Below are 15,321 nucleotides of genomic sequence, written 5' to 3'. Positions count from 1 at the left end.
AATTGTATGATTATTTCCCAAATGTGAACAGGAGGCAAACGATATGAATTACACTGTGTTTTAAGGACTATTTTGTAAATAAAATTCTCATTTCTGGTTGGTAATACTGAAATAATTCAGTACGTTTTTAAGTGTGACTTTAGCATGTTTTGTAAATACAGTAAAATGCAGTTTTTGTTAAAAACTGTGTATATTGGATTATATGTTTTTCAATTATTCACACTGTCTTGGGTCCAAATTATCCTGGATAAACAGGAGCTTGTTGCACATGCTAAATAATGGAATGAAGAAAGAGAAACACTCAACATATTTACAAAGTTTCATCACAGACAAGCTTGTGAACTACAGGAGTGTTATCAAATACATTAGGGCCACCCAGTAAACAAGAGCGCTTTCATATGATTATCTCAATTGTAAAGTGGCAGGGCAAAATGATGGTCCAGCTCTACTTTGGGAGAATGAAAAGATGGCAGTGTATTATCAGAGGAGAACAAAATATTTAATCACCATTTTCTACTACTACTACATGCCACGCTTAATAAAGTTAAATGATGCAAATAAGCAACCAGAACCTTTGCAAGCTGATTTTCTATGACAGTTGCTGTAACTCACATGAAGCTACAGGGAACAAATAAGGAGATTGACTCATTAGGGTATTATGAAAAATGCAGTCAACTTGCATAGATCTGTGTTCCATACTTTTGCACCATACCACCTGACCTGCACAATGTGATTTTCTGGGACAGTCAATTTCAAGACTTAATATAATTATTACTGAGATCATTTTACAAAAAGGCAGCGATATCGTGAACAAATTACACAACCATTTTCGTATCGCCAGTATTTTTCGAAAGTGTTCACATCCAACACACACACATTGGTACGTAACATTCCATTTGGGAACATCACTAATTCACTTCACACTGACGCGTAGAGCTAAAATATTATATGTTCTGTCATGTGACTGTATTTGTTATTTTTGGCTCGACAGGAATTTGATTTTACTTTTTACTTGTAGTATATTTGTGTATTAAGACTTATTTGTTTTGTAATGTTTATATAATAAACTGTGAGAGGCAACACACGGCACAAATATGAGTGCACACAAATGTAAAGCCACCCATTGGACTGGTGAAGGACGAATAAGTGCCATCTAGTATGCACTGAACACAACCACTGACCATGGCAATAACTCTGAGGAGCCAACACACATCCAGAAAATAACAAGGAACTGGCAATTTAAAATCAAGAAGGATATACTGTCTTTGTTGTGATACCACTGTAATGAGAATAGTACTCTTTCTTTCCATTCACTACTCTACTTTGTACCTCGATATAGGATGCACTTTTGTCAGAGCCATCCCAAAGCCCACATTTCATGACAGCAGGAAAAGCCTACTGCTTTTGCTACAAAAGCAGCAAACTTTTATCATGGTAATGTTATAAAACAGATGATTATCCTCAATTAGGTAAAGAGCATTTTGATTAGTCTGGGTTGGATGGTTGACTGAGGCTTTAGGTACGAATAGGTCATGAGTGCATAGATCCAGGGATAGGTCATCCACAATTAGTAACGTACGTGTTCTTACAATTGAAGTACGTAGTAGCAGAAAGACTGAGACATTGAAAGCAATACTAATGCCAGAGCTGAGGCAGAATTTATGGAGAAGTGTATGGATTGAGCCAGTACATAGGTTACAGCAGACGAGTGATCTCCATTGGCGCATTCAATAGCACGGAAGACCCCACCTGCATCCGACCACGGCCAGCCTGAGGAAGGGCTAAGACTGTTACTGAGCAAAGATAGTCTCCTAGTTGGCAGATTCTAGAAAGTGAAAGAGCTAAAACATAACAGACATTAGTTGGACAGTCAATAATAAAAACCAGAGGAGAGAAATATGTAAGGTATTAGGTGGGCATCCCCGGGGCTCTGCACGAGACAAGAGTCGTCCCACCCCCAGCCATCCTGATCCTGGAGACTATTCACTGAGTCATCATATATTAAAACAACACTGAGGGAAGCCCATTTAATAAAACAGAGAACTCCGCTACCAGCTGTCAGCTCTGCTGTAACCACACTATGTTCCTGGCAGTGAATGGGATTACATACTGACAGTAAATGTAAATCATATCCCATCTGATCAACAGTTTTAGAGTTGTCTATATAAAGAATGGTAGCAACGTGGAACTCTAAAACCTGGATATAACAGACACAGAAAGTTTGTGTGGTTGACAAACTTTAGGACCTTGGAAAGGATTGGTTCTAATCCGTGGCCTGGGCATCACCAAACTGGGACTACATGAGAAAACGTGGGAAGCACAGTCCAAGAAGGATGTAGAGTGCTCCTGGCAGAAGGAAGCATGGTGCACTCAATCTGGTAATCCTGCCTGTGGGTGGGAATCAGGACAACATCTGTCCTATGTAAAGAGAATGAGATATGTGGGATGATCAGGAATTGTTGGAGGGTGATTACATAGGAGACCAAGAGGTAGTACCATCTTCGGCAAGGAGACTGTCCTAAAGGCACCAGTGGCCAGATGCATGCCACGATGATGGGCTGGGTTCAAACAGTTTCTAAGCTGAAGGAGCCATCCAGCCATAAACCTGGAAACCACAGTCCAATTGGGATGAAACCAGGGCCCAGTAAATACAGATAAGAGCAGAATGATCTGAACCACAAGATGTATGGGCAAGGAAGCAGAGAGTGTTGAGCTTCCACATGCAGCTAGTCTTCAAGTGATGAATATGGGGCAGCCAAGTCAGCTTGGTACTTAAGTAGAGTTCTGGATCAGAATGGACTGTGGTGCAATGGCAAAAATGCATGACCGTCGTTTTTGTAGAAGAGAACTGGAAACCATGGTGAAGAGCCCAAGCAGAGGCCCACCGGATGGCACCTTGGACATGGCACTCAGCAGAGGCTACCAAGTAGATGCTGTATCAAATGCAAAAATAGCTGACATATGACGCAAGGGTGACTAGCGGCCCAACAAATGTCACTAGCCCATTGAAGGTGATGAAGAGTGTGACTCTCAACACAGAACTCTGTGGGATGCCATTCTCTTGGAACCGTGGGGAGATGAGTGAAGTGCTGACTAACCCGGAACCACCAGTGGGATAAAAAAATGATGAATAAAATACGGTAGGGGGCCTTGATAGCCCTAGTTATGGAAGGCGAGTCCAATGTGATGACGGTTGGTTGGTTTAAAAGAGGAGGGGGGGGGGGGAGGGGGAAGGGACCAAATTGCAAGATCATTGGTCCCTTGTCCCCCGCCCACCCCACCAAGAAAAAGGGGGGGGGGGGAAGAGAGAGAGAGAGAGAGAGAGAGAGAGAGAGAGAGAGAGAGAGAGAGAGAGAGATGGAAAGCACAATAATAGGAGAAAGGAAGAACCAGAACGACCACAGAAGGACAGCCAACACTACAATGGACAAAATAGGAAAAGAAAACCACAGATAGAAGAATCAGGTAGAAGGAGTAAAAACAAGAGAGCAGATGACGTGGCTGGGCAACCATGAGAATAAAAAGGAAAAGCCATCCACTCTGTGACACATTAAAACATCCACCCTAAAACACCCTAAAAGAATTACGAGTGGAGAACACAAAGGGATAAAGGGCATGCAGTAACACTTATACAGGATGATAAAACCCACCGTCATGTGTAAAATGTAAAACAAAATTAGCCAATGAGGCATTATCAGCTAAAATTAATGGCAACGAGTCCGGTAACTGAAGAGTCTGTCGCAGGGCAGCCAAAGGAGGACAGCTCACCAAGATACGAATCACTGTCAGCTGGGCGCCGCATCAACACTGAGGTGGGCCATCACAGTGCAGGAGGTAGTCGTGTGTCAACCAAGCATGGCCAATGCGGAGCCGACAGAACCACAGAGCCCCTGCAAGAGGCCCACATGGAGGACTGCCACACATTCATAGTCTTCTTAATGGCATGCAGTTTGTTGTGCGTGCTGAAATTATGACATTACGTCTCCCAAAGATGCAAAACCTTGCGGCGTAGTACTGAATGCAGGTCAGTTCCAGAGAAGGCGATCTCCATAAGCAGTTTCTACGTAGCCTGTTGGCAAGTTCGTAGCCTGGGATTCTGACGTGACCTGGGGTCCAGACAAACCCGACTGAACCATTCCAGGGCATAGATGGACGCCTGAATGGTCGCTACCAAAGGATGACAAGGGTAGCACTGGTTGATAGCTTGTAGGCTGCTCAAGGAGTCAGTACACAGAAGAAAAGACTCCACAGGGCATGAACGGATGTGCTCAAGAGCACGAGATATAACAACCAGCTTGGCAGTGAAAACACTGCAGCCAGCGGGCAAGGAATGCTGCTCAATATCCCCTCCACGGACATATGCGAAGCTGACGCAAGCATCAGCCATCGAGCAGTCGGTGTAAACCACTTTGTGGCCTCGGTACATGTCAAGAATTGAGAGGAAGTGGCTGCAGGGAGCTGTGGGGTTAACTGAATCCTTAGGGCCATGTGAAAGGTCCAGGCAAAGCCGCAGCCTAGATGTACACCATGGAGGTGTAGTCAAGGTGGGGTTGAACAGGGGCTCTATAGAGCTGCAGCCGCATAGAGTGATCTGCACCCCATTGGTGTTGCTCAGGCAGCAGAGGACATTGTTGTGCTGCCAGCACTTCTGCTTCAGCTGACGAAGATGCGGAAGCCACGTCAATCGGGCATCGAAAACTAGTCCTAAGACCTCAGTGGTAAAGGCAAGGACTCCAGTTCGGAAAGAAGGAAGCCCAGACCTGGGCCGCTGATGCGGGAGATGAACTGCCGTGGGTGGGAAAAGGAGATGGTGATCCAGATGCGCAGGAGAACTACGAACAGGTGCAATGTGACTGTGCAGCAGTGTGCACGCCTGACCTGCAATGGAGGGACTCCGGCCTCCACCAGGACGCTGGTGTCCGGACTTGTCCTAAAAGCTCCTGTCACTAGGCGAATGCCACAGTGGTGCACTGGGTCGATAAACTCAACATTGAGGGTCCCGCCGAACCATAAACCAGACTCCCGTAGTCAAGGTGGAGTTGAACAGGGGCTCTATAGAGCTGCAGCCGCATAGAGTGATCTGCACCCCATTGGTGTTGCTCAGGCAGCAGAGGACATTGTTGTGCTGCCAGCACTTCTGCTTCAGCTGACGAAGATGCGGAAGCCACGTCAATCGGGCATCGAAAACTAGTCCTAAGAATCGATATGTCTCCACTACAGTGAGTGGATCATCATGAAGGTAAAGTCCTGGTTCTGGATGAATGGTGCGATGCCGACAGAACAGCATAACAAACGACTTTGTGGCCGAAAACTTGGAAACTGTGGGATAGAGCCCATGACTGCACCTTGTGGATGGCTTCGTGTAGATGCTGCTCAGCAACACCAATGCTGGTGGAGCAGTACGAAATGCAGAAGTCATCTGCATACAGAGAAGGTGAGAGGGATGGCCCTACAGCTGCTGCTAGACAGTTAATAGCCACTAAAAATAGAGACACTCAATACAGAGCCCTACAGGCCCCATTCTCCTAGATATGGGGGGAACTATGGGAGGCACCAACTTGGGTACGGAAAGTACGAAGTGACATGAAATTTTGGATAAAAATTGGGAGCGGGCCTTGGAGACCTCACTCGTATAATGTGGCAAGGATATGATGTCGCCAGGTTGTGTCATACGCTTTTCGTAAAAAAAGGCAGTAGGTCACGTGACCCCACGACCCAACCCAACTGCCAACCCAACTGCCAACACACCATACTTTCCAGCAGATTACAAAGAATGTTGTTGAGGCTGATGAGCTGATAGCTATCCACATCAAGATGGCTTTTATCAGGTTTGAGCACCAGAATGATGGTGCTCTCCTGCCATTGCAGTGGAAAGACACCATCCCACCAGATCTGGTTGAAGATGACGAGAAGATTTTGCTTGTAGTCAGATGAGAGATGTTTACTCATCTGACTGTGGATCCGATATGGCCCAGGAGCTGTGTCGGGCAATGTGCAAGGGCACTGAGGAGTTCCCACTCTGTAAATGGGGTGTTATAGTATTCACTGTGGCATGTAGTGAATGATAGAACTTTCCCTTCCAGCCGCCGTTAGAGTGTGAATGGCTGTGGGGCAATTCTCCGACATAGAGGTGCTCAGCAATCGCGTTTGCGTCAGTAGATAACACACCATTTTTGTTAACAGCGGGGACACCTGTTGGGGGTCTGGTACCTGAAAACAAGTTTTATCTTTGCCCAGACTTGGGAAGGTGACGTATGGCACCCAACGGTCGAGACCTATCTCTCACAGCACTCCTGCTTGCGTTGTTTGATACGGTGGCGAACGCAGGCATGGAGCTGTTTCAAGGCTATAAGGTGCTCCAGGGAAGAAACGATTGTTGTTGTCATCTGTTAAACCATCATGTCGATGTTACTGTGTGAGGGAGATTCAACGGAGACAGCAGAGGTAAAAGTTTTCCAGTCTGCCTTGTTTGAAGCCCATCTGGGCAGGCTTCTGTGGACCTGACACTGGGGCAGTGACAGGAAGATGGGGAAGTGGTCACTATCACACAGGTCATCATGTGATCTCCAGTGGATAAATGGGAGAAGTCCTGGGCTGCAAATTGATAAATAAATGGCCAAGTAACTACCATGAGCCACAATGAAATGTGTGGTGGCCCCATTATTTAAGAGGCAGAGGCCGAATTGCGACAGTAAATTTTCGACATCTCTGCCTCGGCCAGTAAGCACGGTGCCACACCACAAGGGGTTCTGGGCGTTAAAATCTCCCAAAAGCAGGAAAGGTTTAGGGAGTTCATCAATCAGTGCAGCTAGTACATTCAGGGATACGGCACCATCTGGAGGGAGATGTACCTTGCAGACAGTTATTTCCTGTGTTGTCCTTATTCTGACAGCCACAGCTTCAAAAGGGGTTTGAAGGGGCACAGGTACACTACAGACTGAGTTTAGGACATAAACGCAAACACCATCTGACACTCGATTATAGTCGCTATGGTTCCTGTAGTATCCCTTATAGCCGCAGAAGGCAGGGATCCACATTGCTGGGAACCAGGTTTCCTGGAGGGCAATGCAGAAAGCAGGTGTAAAGCTTAACAGCTGCCGTAGCTCAGCCAGGCAGTGGAAAAAACCGCCGCAATTCCACTGGGGGATGTCGTCATTGTGAGACTGGGAACGCGTTTACACCTCAGGGTCACTTGCTGCCACCAACATTTTGCCTAAGCAGTCTATATCCATTGTGTCTGTGGATCCAACGAGATCTAGGTCCCCAGCTGCAGACACAGAGCTTGTAGGTAGTGGTGGTGTGGGTGCCACGGCTATTTCGTTGGTCTTAGGGATTTTCTTATTGGATTTCTCTCACTGCTCCTTGGGTTTCCCTGGCTGGGAGGACTTCACTGATTCAGTCTCCGGGACTGAGGATGAGCATGAAGCCCTATGACCAGCCGCTTTCGGACTCTTCAGCCACTGGTGGGTGTCATCATTCCCACTTTCAGAAACCTGGGAAGGGAGTGACCCAAGGGACCCCTTCCTAGTGAGAGGAGCCGAAGAAGACTTATGCTTCTCCAGCTCAGAAATGGTCACTGACATCCCCGATGGTTCGGGGGAGCAGCTCCCGAAGTAGGTGGTGCAGGAGCAACAGGGTGGAAAGTTGCCCCCCACCATCAAGGGGGCAGGTGTAGTCTTCTGGTTCTGAGAGGCGACAGGAATGCGAGGAACTGATGGGGCGATAGCTGTTCTCATAGTGGCGGTGTAAGAGTGGGTCACAGCCACAGGATGTAGGCGCTCAAATTTCTCTTAGCCTCAGTGTAGGTCGTCGGGCCAGGGTCTTATATTCCATGATTTTCCTCTCTTTCTGTAAAATCCTGTAGTCTGGTGAGCAAGCTGAATGATGCTCTCCGCAGTTGACACAGATGGGAGATGGGGCACACGGAATATTGGGATGTGACAGATGTCCACAATCTCAACATGTGACGCTGGAAGCACAGCAGAAGACATATGGCCGAACTTCCAGCACTTAAAGCGCCGCATTGAGGCAGGTATATATGGCTTGACACCACAGAGGTTCGACCAGGGGCCCTACCCACGGGCGCCACCCAACCGCAGTAAAGGCCATCTGGCAGGATGAGCATTGCAAGGAATCCTGATGCCCAGGGTGACAGGCATCTACTCCTTGGCATACGTGGGGAGTTAACGGCGCAGTCGGTGTAGTCAGGGGGCTACAACCAACAGGGTACATGGCGGCCCCACCACTATGGACTGGCTACTGTGCTGGATATGAGGTGCAAAGAATTCCATGACCGTTGGTGGGGCAGAAAATGACACTGCATAGTGGGTGGAGGAAAACACACCCAGAAAGGTGTCCTTACTGAAGAGATGGAGGATGAGCGGGACTGCAATGCCTCAACAAGAAAGTGGGCTAAAGATCTCAATGCACAAGGGACACGATGCACCATGTAAGGTGTCCTTCCCCAAGAGGGGAAGAGGCGGGAGGGGAAGAGGCGGGAGGGGAAGAGGCGGGAGGGGAAGAGGCGGGAGGGGAGGGGAGGGGAGGGGAAGAGGCGGGAGGGGAGGGGAGGGGAGGGGAAGAGGCGGGAGGGGAGGGGAGGGGAAGAGGCGGGAGGGGAGGGGAGGGGAAGAGGCGGGAGGGGAGGGGAGGGGAGGGGAAGAGGCGGGAGGGGAGGGGAGGGGAAGAGGCGGGAGGGGAGGGGAGGGGAAGAGGCGGGAGGGGAGGGGAGGGGAAGAGGCGGGAGGGGAGGGGAGGGGAGGGGAGGGGAAGAGGCGGGAGGGGAGGGGAGGGGAGGGGAGGGGAAGAGGCGGGAGGGGAGGGGAGGGGAGGGGAGGGGAAGAGGCGGGAGGGGAGGGGAGGGGAGGGGAGGGGAGGGGAAGAGGCGGGAGGGGAGGGGAGGGGAGGGGAGGGGAGGGGAAGAGGCGGGAGGGGAGGGGAGGGGAGGGGAAGAGGCGGGAGGGGAGGGGAGGGGAAGAGGCGGGAGGGGAGGGGAAGAGGCGGGAGGGGAGGGGAAGGGAGGGGAAGAGGCGGGAGGGGAGGGGAGGGGAGGGGAAGAGGCGGGAGGGGAGGGGAGGGGAAGAGGCGGGAGGGGAGGGGAGGGGAGGGGAGGAGGCGGGAGGGGAGGGGAGGGGAAGAGGCGGGAGGGGAGGGGAGGGGAGGGGAAGAGGCGGGAGGGGAGGGGAGGGGAGGGGAAGAGGCGGGAGGGGAGGGGAGGGGAAGAGGCGGGAGGGTAAGATGCGGGAGGGTAAGATGTGGGAGGGTAAGAGGCGGTAGGGTAAGAGGCGGTAGGGGAGGGGAAGAGGCGGGAGGGGAGGGGAAGAGGCGGGAGGGGAGGGGAAGAGGCGGGAGGGGAGGGGAAGAGGCGGGAGGGGAGGGGAAGAGGCGGGAGGGGAGGGGAAGAGGCGGGAAGGGAGGGGAAGAGGCGGGAAGGGAGGGGAAGATGCGGGAAGGGAGGGGAAGAGGCGGGAGGGGAGAGGAGGGGAAGATGAGGGAGGGGAAGATGCGGGAAGGGAGGGGAAGAGGCGGGAGGGGAGAGGAGGGGAAGATGAGGGAGGGGAGGGGAAGAGGCGGGAGGGGAGAGGAGGGGAAGATGCGGGAGGGGAGGGGCAGAGGCGGGAGGGGTGGGGAAGATGCAGAAGGGGGGATGAAGAGGGGGGAGGGGGAAGAGGGGAGAAGGGGAAGAGGCGGAGGGGTAAGGCGGCGGAGGGGTAAGAGCGGCGGAGGGGTAAGAGCGGCGGAGGGGTAAGAGCGGCGGAGGGGTAAGAGCGGCGGAGGGGTAAGAGCGGTGGAGGGGTAAGAGCGGCGGAGGGGTAAGAGCGGCGGTGGGGGAAGTGTGGGGGAAGGGGGAAGGGAGGGGGAAGGGGGAGGGGAGAAAGGAGGGGGAGGGGAGGGGTAAGGGGAGGCGGGGCGAAGAGGGGGAGGGGCGAAGAGGGGGAGGGGCGAAGAGGGGGAGGGACGAAGAGGGGGAGGGGCGAAGAGGGGGAGGGGCGAAGAGTGTGAGGGGGGAGGGTGAGGGGGGGAGGGGGAGGGAGGAGGGGGAGAGTGGGGGGAGAGGGGAGAGTGGGGGATGAGAGGGGAGAGAGGGGGAGGGGAGAGAGGGGGAGGGGAGAGAGGGGGATGAGAGGGGAGAGAGGGGGATATGAGGGGAGAGAGGGGGATGAGAGGGGAGAGAGGGGGATATGAGGGGGGAGGGGTTATGAGGGGGGGAGGGGTTATGAGGGGGGGAGGGGTTATGAGGGGGGGAGGGGTTATGAGGGGGGGAGGGGTTATGAGGGGGGGAGGGGTTATGAGGGGGTGAGGGGTGATGAGGGGGTGAGGGGTGATGAGGGGGTGAGGGGTGATGAGGGGGGGGGGGGTGATGAGGGGGGGAGGGGTGATGAGGGGGGGAGGGGTGATGAGGGGGGGAGGGGTGATGAGGGGGGGAGGGGTGATGAGGGGGGGAGGGGTGATGAGGGGGGGAGGGGTGATGAGGGGGGGAGGGGTGATGAGGGGGGGAGGGGTGATGAGGGGGGAGGGGTGATGAGGGGGGGAGGGGTGATGAGGGGGGGGGGGTGATGAGGGGGGGTGGGGTGATGAGGGGGGGGGGGGGGTGGGGTGATGAGGGGGGGGGGAGGGGTGATGAGGGGGGGGGGGAGGGGTGATGGGGGGAGGGGTGATGGGGGGGAGGGGTGATGGGGGGGAGGGGTGATGGGGGGGAGGGGTGATGGGGGGGAGGGGTGATGGGGGGGAGGGGTGATGGGGGGGAGGGGCGATGGGGGGGAGGGGCGATGGGGGGGAGGGGCGATGGGGGGGAGGGGCGATGGGGGGGAGGGGCGATGGGGGGGAGGGGCGATGGGGGGGAGGGGCGATGGGGGGGGGAGGGGCGATGGGGGCGAGCGGGGAAGGGGGGGAGCGGGGAAGGGGGGGAGCGGGGAAGGGGGGAGCGGGGAAGGGGGGGAGCGGGGAAGGGGGGGAGCGGGGAAGGGGGGGAGCGGGGAAGGGGGGGAGCGGGGAGGGGGGCGGGTGGAGCGGGGAGGGGGGCGGGTGGAGCGGGGAGGGGGGGGGGGGAGCGGGGAAGGGGGGGAGCGGGGAAGGGGGGGAGCGGGGAAGTGGGGGAGCGGGGAAGTGGGGGAGCGGGGAAGAGGGGGAGCGGGGAAGAGGGGGAGCGGGGAAGAGGGGGAGCGGGGAAGAGGGGGAGCGGGGAAGAGGGGGAGCGGGGAAGAGGGGGAGCGGGGAAGAGGGGGAGCGGGGAAGAGGGGGAGCGGGGAAGAGGGGGAGCGGGGAAGAGGGGGAGCGGGGAAGAGGGGGAGCGGGGAAGAGGGGGAGCGGGGAAGAGGGGGAGCGGGGAAGAGGGGGAGGGGGGAAGAGGGGGAGGGGGGAAGAGGGGGAGGGGGGAAGAGGGGGAGGGGGGAAGAGGGGGAGGGGGGAAGAGGGGGAGGGGGGAAGAGGGGGAGGGGGGAAGAGGGGGAGGGGGGAAGAGGGGGAGGGGGGAAGAGGGGGAGGGGGGAGCTGGACAGGGGAAGAGGGGGGAGGGGGACAGTGGAAGAGGGGGGATAGGGAGGGGGGGAAGGTGACACACCAGAGAAGCCTTGCGCTGATTCTTCTTCTCCTCCTCCTCTGTAACCTTTGGTAAGGTTACAGAGCACGAAGAGCAGATAGTCCAGAAACCGAAAGGCTGTGGGTCCTTCGGCAACTGTTTGGTGTCGGGCCTCCGGTATTGGGATTGCCATGGAGAGGGATCCTGAGAGGGAGCATCGTCACCAGTAGGCACCAAAGGAGAATGCTTCTCCGGCCGTGTGCAGGAAGTGGTTCCCACAGAAAATACCGAAGGAACTGTGGGAGAGAGAAGGGTGGTGGGAGACCTGGTTTGGGGAAAGCTGTGGAAGGGGGAGGGGTGCGGGATGACAGTTGTGGTAATAGTGTAATTGATCATCATGTACACAGGGTGTAGGTGCTCATATTTATTCTGTCGCTCAGTGTACAACAAGCAGTTATTAATATTCCTGGATATTCTGCTCCTTCCTGAAAACTGAGCAAACTGGGGAATGGTGAGGATTATGAAATTGATACACCAAGGTGGATGTTCACAAGGGCTACCTTCGTAGAGTGATCATCCACAATTGCTGTATTTTGAGTCCGCCATGCAGCACGATGACATACGCCCTCAGCATATACACCTGAAGCACCTCATGGGTGGTTGGACATAAGGTCTCACATCACACCTGCACACCACAAACTTAACTTTCCCTTGGACGATATTCCTTTCAATTTATTTCCAATGTTTCTGATAAAAAATAACGGTTTCATTACAGTAAATGTACCCCCATCAGTCCTAGTATATACCAATTATAGGGTGAAGTTTTTCCTCCAAGGTATCTGGCTTGTCCCTCTTTCCACGGCGTAGCCAGGGAAGGTAACTTCGTGGGGTCATATCTCTTTTCATTGTAATCTTTCCCATCTGCAGACACAGCACAAGAAAGTCACTTCATGTGTGCATCATCTGTCACAGTATAATCCACTCCAAATGGAGGTTATCCCCATGGGCACCACCCAGCCACAACAACAGTAACCTGGTCAGTAAACTGTTACCAGGAGTCCCAGTGGCCCAGCCATGATGGACACATACTCCTTTGCTTGCATGAGGAGTTTCCAACTCAGGCACCACAATGCTCATACGTTATGACCTATGATCCCTTCCATACAGAATGACTACCGTGCTGGTTTTTTTTACAAGAAATGAAGGATGGAAAGAGCAAATGCACACAAAGTGGAACATACATCACATTAGGTTACCTTCCCTACAAGATCCACACTTCTGTAAAATTTGGAAAAGGAGTAGCATGCGAAAACCAACGAAAGGATCATATTCATAAGAATAAAAACTTTTAGAATGCTGGAAGAGAAGAGAATGAGTGTCCAAAATAACAAATGATACCCACGCACAGACAGCACCAAGATGATCAGCCAGTGGAAATGCAAAGAGGAAAAATGCGTAGTAGTAGGACAGAATTGCAGCACAGAAAGATAAGTAGTGCTGGGGCCCCATGATGGCCAAGCATGTCCTCACAAAAGAGAGGTGGGGCGCTTTGGGGAAAAGGGGAGGGGCACAAATCAGTTGGTGCTGCTCAGATGTTGGGTTTTTACCCTGCTTAAGGAATATGACAATGATAGTATTTCACCATTGGGAAGGGAAGACATCTTTGAGCCAAATATGGTTTAAGACCATGGGTTGATACAGCCTTTGAGTAAAACTCAGATGCCAGATCATCTGATTACAAAGTGAATCAGGGCCTAGGGCCATATTGTGAGAAGAGGCAGGAGCCTGAAGCAATTCCTAGCGAATCAAAGGTTCATCTTGAACTAACTGTGACAGAAGCCCAAACAATAGGGGCTGACGTACTAGGACATGCATTGATACCATGAAATAGTGCATTGACAATGGCTAAGTACTAGCCAAAACCTATATCTGCCTAATAAAACCTGAAAGGAAAGGACGATTGATTGCTGTGCTCTATCATTTGAAACGTTCATTATATGATTGGGCTTGGCAGGGCATGAAACACATGGGGACAGCTTCATCTTTTCATTCCTGCAGCAGAAAGGTAGCCATATAAGCGGACCCCAATTCTGTTGCAAAGTGGATCAATGTGTGTTCGGCAAATACTGATGCATCAGAACAAAGACCATTCTAAAGGCAAAGACCTCTAACAGCTGTCAATCAATGGCAGCCCGGCAAACTACAGAGCTCAGCCCACACCTGGGAAGAAAATGTGTGTGTTCCCATGGAGGAGACATACCACTCTAAGCATTCTCTAGTGAGCCTTAGCATGAAGTCACTTGAAAGAGATAAGGTTAGCCTACGAAAAATGTTGCTTGAAATGTTGCAGGGCTCTTCGGCAATCTTGAACCGCTACTGCAAAGCCTTGAGGTCCACCATGGAACTGGCTGGCAGTGGAGGGGACTTGCAGGAATGGGAATAGCAGTTCCAGTGATGTAAGTGATTGCATTGGAGATGTCTTGCACAACCTCCTTGATGCAATCTGACAATTTGAGCAAAAGTGACAGCAGAGGCATAGAATGGCTAGCACACAATGTTGCAGTCAATCCATCTGGCGGTTGGAACAAAGTAACAGGACCACCAGAAACAGGTATAAAAATACCACCACTTGACCGCTGTACAGACTCTTGCACAAAGAACATAGAAATACACATCCCCGGCATACAGAAGTAACTGAAAGAGATGAAAACAAGTAAGTTGCTGCGTCCGGATGGAATCCTTGTTTGGAGTTACACAGTCTGCAACACAGGCCACTTACTTAACTTGCAGTTATCACGAATATCTCACCCAGCACTAACAAGGGGACCATACGTACATGCTTGCCCGCACCATTTTGATTCATATTGATGGGTGCGTATATCATGACTAGGGCTTCAACTACATAATAAGGAAGGCACAGTTTTCGATAAAACAGAGTTTGAAAGTTTTAGGCATGTACATATACTAATGGGTGGTGCCAAGGAATCAGTAGCCGACCGAGTAAGCACTCGGTTTCAAAAGCTGGAGGACTCTGGATCTAATCTCATTCCCGCTACTTTTTCCCTCCTCCTCCGTTCCCACGTAAGTCTAATAAGAGGTTTACTATGAGTGTACATTACCAGTATCTAAGGAATCTTTTATTGTTTATGCTTCACTTTGAAAATTTGGGGTTTCTCTAACATTTTGGAAGTGGTTTAACATTATAACCATATGCCTACAGATACGTTTCAACCCACCATAAGCCCATTTTCCCGGTATAGGTATAGGCACGGCACTACTCGTGGTATGAACCCATTTTACTGGTAATCCTGCAATTAGTTTTACCCCATCAGAAACAGCTTCATGTGTACAAACAACTTTCAGTTGGTGGATGGGGAAAGGGAGCAGCGTTTACAAACACGAGGAATAAGTAATTCGTATATTAGCGCTGGTAAAGTCCCGAGGCACAATACATCCACAGTAGTTCGAGCTAATTGGGTCTGAGGCTACCACAAATTACAAAAACTCTGATGATACAGAAATTAACTAAATCAATGGGTAAATCACGAATAAATGGTTAATGAACACAATAATGGTTAAAAATGAATAAAAAATAATACAGTACAGTACAGTACAGTTCAGAGAAAATTTGAGTCTCATAACAAATAAATACCCCACTCATACGGTTATAGTTGGTGGGGACTTCAACCTTCCCTCGACATGTTGGCAAAAATACTTGTTCAAAACCGGTGGTAGGCAGAAAACATCTTCCGAGATTGTCCTAAATGCTTTCTCCGAAAATTATTTTGAGCAGTTAGTCCACG

The 15,321-nt window shown here is 51.8% G+C and overlaps 1 protein-coding gene across 1 annotated transcript in view; it reads right to left on the bottom strand.

The window, feature by feature from the left end:
* LOC124555334 overlaps positions 1 to 15,321 on the bottom strand; it is a 212,215-nt gene that overhangs the window by 4,291 nt on the left and 192,603 nt on the right. The window lies entirely within an intron of this gene.

The sequence above is a fragment of the Schistocerca americana genome, chromosome X (genome assembly GCF_021461395.2).
Source record: "Schistocerca americana isolate TAMUIC-IGC-003095 chromosome X, iqSchAmer2.1, whole genome shotgun sequence".
NCBI classification, from domain to species: Eukaryota; Metazoa; Arthropoda; class Insecta; order Orthoptera; family Acrididae; genus Schistocerca; species Schistocerca americana.
Note: the sequence above shows the minus strand (reverse complement) of the source record. Positions and strands in the feature narration are given on the sequence as shown.